This window comes from Colobus angolensis, unplaced genomic scaffold (assembly GCF_000951035.1).
Source record: "Colobus angolensis palliatus isolate OR3802 unplaced genomic scaffold, Cang.pa_1.0 Scaffold378, whole genome shotgun sequence".
Classification (NCBI taxonomy): Eukaryota; Metazoa; Chordata; class Mammalia; order Primates; family Cercopithecidae; genus Colobus; species Colobus angolensis.
In genome coordinates, this window is record NW_012117132.1 from 319,697 (window position 1) to 324,829 (window position 5,133).

At 43.3% G+C, this 5,133-nt stretch overlaps 1 pseudogene across 1 annotated transcript; it reads left to right on the plus strand.

Moving 5' to 3' along the window:
* The first annotated feature begins 2,352 nt into the window (after window positions 1–2,352).
* Window positions 2,353–3,884, plus strand: LOC105520315 (annotated as a pseudogene). Its single transcript, XR_001003110.1, has 3 exons — window positions 2,353–2,395; window positions 3,151–3,265; window positions 3,314–3,884. The product of XR_001003110.1 is annotated as a retinitis pigmentosa 9 protein-like (transcript).
* The last annotated feature ends 1,249 nt before the right edge of the window (window positions 3,885–5,133 follow it).

Below are 5,133 nucleotides of genomic sequence, written 5' to 3' on the forward strand. Positions count from 1 at the left end.
CGCCCGTCTCGGCCTCCCAAAGTGCTGGGATTACAGGCTTGAGCCACCGCGCCCGGCCAATTTTTTGTATTTTTAGTAGAGGCGGGGTTTCACCACGGTCTCGATCTCCTGACCCCGTGATCCACCTGCCTCAGCCTCCAAAAGTGTTGGGATTAACAGGCGTGAGCCTCTGCGCCCGGCCTAGTTTCCCAGCCTTTAAAGAGTAGATGTCTGTCTATTACAAGCTAGAATTGTGTATATTTCCTCTTAAATGACAGACAGATCTATCATTAGCATGATCTATCTATCATTCCCCACTTTAACACAGAGTCACCTCCCAGAGGTGTTAATTCACTGTTCAGTAACCACTTCTGCCAATTGAAATATGCTGCCTTGTGGATCTACTGGAGTGATCAACTTAACACTTGTCCCTTGGTATCCATGGGGAATTAGATCCCAGTATCCCCTGGGATACCAAAATCCGCAGGTGCTCAAAGTCCCTCATATAAAATGTTATAGACTGGGTGCAGTGGCTCACACCTGTAATTCCAGCAGTTTGGGAGGCCTAGGCAGGTGGATCACTTGAGGTCAGGAGTTCGAGACTAGCCTGACCAACATGGTGAAACCCCAGCTCTACTAAATATACAAAATTAGGCTGGGCACAGTGGCTCACGCCTGTAATGTCAGCACTTTGGGAGTCTGAGGTGGGCAGATCACCTGAGGTCAGGAGTTCAAGACCAGCCTAGCCAACACGGTGAAACCCCGTCTCTACTGAAAATACCAAAATTAGCTGGGTGTGGTGGTGGGCACCTGTAATCCCAGCTACTTGGATGACTGAGGCAGGAGAATCGCTTGAATCTAGGAGGTGGAGGTTGCAGTGAGCTGAGATCACGCCACTGCACTGCAGCCTAGGCGACAGAGTATGACTCTGTCTCAAAAAAATAAAAATACAAAAATCAGCCAGACATGGTAGCACATGCCTGCCATCCCAGCTACTTGGGAGGCTGAGGCATGAGAATCACTTGAACATGGGAGGCAGAGGTTGCAGTGAGCCAAGATCATGCCACTGCACTCCAGCCTGGGTGTCAGAGTGAGATTTTGTCAAATAAAATAAATAAAATAGCATATAAGCTGTGCACACATTCCTGTATACTTTAATCATCTCTAGATTACCTATAATACTGAATAAAAAGTAAATTGTTGTTATACTGTATTGTTTAGGGAATAATGACAAGAAAAAAGAGTCTGAACATGTGCAGTACAGACAAAACTGTCCTTTTTTTTTTTTTCAAATATTTTCGATCCTTGGTTGAATCTGTGGACATGTAACTCTTCAGTATACGAGGGCAGCTATATATGAAACTGAAGTCAACAGACGTTCTTTTAACATTTTAAGGCATTTAAAGTTTTGTGTTTTTGTCTTAATCTGAAAAATAATTATTCTAGATCAAACACTTTTAGATGAAATGTCAGTTTTTGCAGATAGTATAAAACAAAGCTTGTTGATAAATCTAAAAAATTTAGCATACTTCTTTTTGACTCAGAAATTCAACTTCTAAGAATTTACCCTAAGGATGTAACAGAACATCAATGTATACAACTCTGTAAGCATAATGTTCATAATTGTGAATTTTTTTATTTTTATTTTATTTCATTTTTTGAGACAGAGTTTTGCTCTTGCTGCCTAGGCTAGAGTGCAATGGTGCGATCTTGGCTCACTGAAACCTCTGCCTCCCGGGTTCACACCATTCTCCTGCCTCAGTCTCCCGAGTAGCTAGGACTGCAGTCGCCAGGCACCACGCCCGGCTAATTTTTTGTATTTTTAGTAGAGGCAGGGTTTCACCGTGTTAGCCAGGATGGTGTCTCGATCTCGTGACCTCATGATCCACCTCCCTCGGCCTCCCAAAGTGCTGGGATTACAGGTGTGAGCCACTGTGCCCGACCTGTAACATGTATTTTTGAGTACTTATAAATGATCATTCCTATGTATCATTGAGCAACTCCTTTGTTTTGCTTATACTCACTTTTGGTCATCTAACCCAATAGAACAAAGAGAATTACCTCAGTATTTCTAAACTTGAGTACTGTTTTATAGTATGACTGTTTTCCAGTTTATGCAGTTATTTCCTCATGAAGAATATTATTTCGTGTATTTTCTCATCAGGAAATCCTTTTTATAGCCTTAGTGAGTTATCAATAATGCGACCCTTAAAAGGATTGAAAGATGTTGAGCATACGGCTACATGAAACAGTAAAAAAAGAAAAAAAAAAACTGTTTTCTGTAACATAGGGGTTTCATTTTATTTAACTTGTGGTCCATGAAGCCTAACCAAACCTTAACCTTCTCTGTCCCTAAAGGCACATGAGGATTTCATGTATGACATCATACAAGACAATAAACAATATGAAAAGGATGCAAGATGAGATTGTCCTGTTGATGATATCTACTTAGAAGTTTTTAATTCTACAAAGTTGGAAAAAAACCATTCTAGCACTAGGAGAGTGATATAGTAAACATGGTACTTCAATTGTGAAATGTTTATTGGGTAGGAGTCGTGGCTGACAAGACCAGTGTTGGGGAATGAGCAGGCCAGCCTCTTCCTACTTGGGTTGGCTTAAAGCTGTAGGCTTGGTCCAGCTCTCTGACCACTGCGGTTGATATTAGCAACCCATGTTGTGCTGTCTACTGGCATGGTACAATTGGTACTTTCATGTAATTCAGTTTATCTCCTCCAGCGTCTTTAAGGATCTGAGCTTTTGTTAAAAATTATACCTAGACAAGATTAGAGAGTGAAAAATTGGGAAAGTTTGTTTTCTCAAACTGGTTACATTAAATTATGATTGTTGAGGATGTAGATTATCTATTAGGAAACTGAGCAGTTGGGGGAATGGTTTAGTAAAGTGTGTGTCTGTTAGAAATTGTAATTGTAAGTACTGTGGAAACCTACAGAAATGACTAGGACAAGGAAAAGAATACAAAAATGGCTTGTACACTGGTTACAGTCACATAAAAATAAGCATTCAGGTGGAGAAGAAAGGAGAAAACAGGTAAAAATAATTACTGTCTTTGTGATGTGGTTATTCATGTTCCTTCCATACTGCTTTTGAATGACATACTTAAGAAACTTTTCAATTAAAGCAAAAACTCACTGTTTGATCAATCTTGAATGTTTAGGATACAGCAGTTAAAACAGATACTGGAGGATTCTACCTCAGATGAAGATGGGAGCAGCTCCAGTTCCTCTGAAGGTAAAGAGAAACACAAGAAAAAGAAGAGGAAAGAAAAGCATAAGAAAAGGAAGAAAGAAAAGAAAAAGAAGAAAAAACGGAAGCAAAATCTTCCAAGTCAAATGAGAGTTCCGACTCAGAGTGACAAGGATGTGACTTGTTCAACGTTCTCTTCTCAAGAATCAAAACACTGTGGCCAAGGAACAGAGAAAGATACAGTCAGAGAAAGTAGCAGGATAGAGACACAGAGAGGAGGATACGTGGGTCACAGCAGTGAGCTCCCACCCGCCTTCCAGTGAAGATGTGACCCCAGGAGAGGGAATATCTCCTTCCACGTGCTAGCTCTGGACAGTGGCTGATTTTAGGCAGGACAGTTTCTTCAGTGTTGTCCTCCCTGCTGGTCACGTGAGTTTACGATTCATTTGAAATACCTCCCACAGGGTGGCAGGACTGGGAGAATCTTTGAGGCATTTCTTCCAGGCCCTCCCACAGCTTGTGCCCTCCATAGTGTGGAACTGAACACCTGGCCTCATGTGATCCTTCCACCTTGGCCTCCCAAAGCATTGGGATAACAGGTGAGAGCCACTGCTTGGCTAAAAGTGTACATTTATATTCATCTGACATGATTTATTGATTTGGGGGCTAGGGAGTTCTTAACGATAAAAAATCTTGTGTGGTTAGCATTCTACTTAACTTGCTTTCTACTGCCAGAGTCCCGTGATTTTCACAGAGTGACTCAGAAAAGGTTTAGGAATATAGGGGGATTTCTTTACTAGGTCAGGCACCCACATCCCCAAATCCATCCCTCCCTTTCTTCCTCTTCCTGTTGCCTGACCACAGCCCATCTGTGCTCTTGTAGCTGAGACTAGGCCACAGTAGAGGCATCTCAGGAGGCCAGGGTGTGTCTGCAGCTGGAGGAGAGGAAGTCTGTCCTTTGCTGAGCCAAAGTGAAGCTGGATCTTGCTCATAGGCAAGTGTGTTCCTCTGTGGCCAACACTGGACGCTTGCTGCTTTAGGCACTCAGTCAGGGTCCCAGAAACTCACTCCCATTTTCTGCGACTTTTCGTGGAGTTTAGATTACACCTCTTTAAGGAACAGCCAAGCCAGGCCCAGACTGACCCTTCTTCAAGTCTCATCAGTCAATGCTCCTGTTCGTGGCCTTGGAATACCACCTCAGGAAAACAATTGGTTGAGATTGGAATGGCCAGGACTTATTATTTCTGAAAACTGTAAGACCAGTGGATTCAGCCTTGCCTTACACTTATCCTTGTCATCATTCCTCAGCACGCAGAACACAGGCCATCTGTCCTCTGCCATATGCTCAGCATTTCCCACCCAGGTACAGCCGGTCCTCTTCTTCCAGGAATTGGCTACTGTCCCTCCGCAATCCCATTCATGATAAAAGCATTCTTATACAACACGAAAGATGCTGCATCAATGATTCTCAAACCTCCAAGACATCCAAATCAGTAGTGTGCTTATGATGCGGATTCCTGTGCTCGACTCACAAACTTCCAGAATTTTCCATTCCCTAGGTCTGAGGTGAATCTGGGAATCTGCCTTGCTAACAAGTGATGCTGACACTGTTGATTTGGGGACCCCACTTGGAGAACCTGTGCTCTAGATCTCTACCCTCTTACTGAAGCCTTCTTCCACTTCCTGCTTTAACTAGAATCCAGCCGTCCACCCCTGCAGCCCTTGCAAGTGAATTGTCCCTTTCCTCTCACCCTGTTTTTTTTTTTTTTGCTTGTTTTTTTTTTTTTGAGATGGAGTCTCGCTTTGTTGCCCGGGCTGGAGTGCAGTGGCCGGATCTCAGCTCACTGCAAGCTCCGCCTGCTGGGTTTACGCCATTCTCCTGCCTCAGCCTCCCGAGTAGCTGGGACTACAGGCGCCAGCCACCTCGCCCAGCTAGCTTTTTGTATTTTT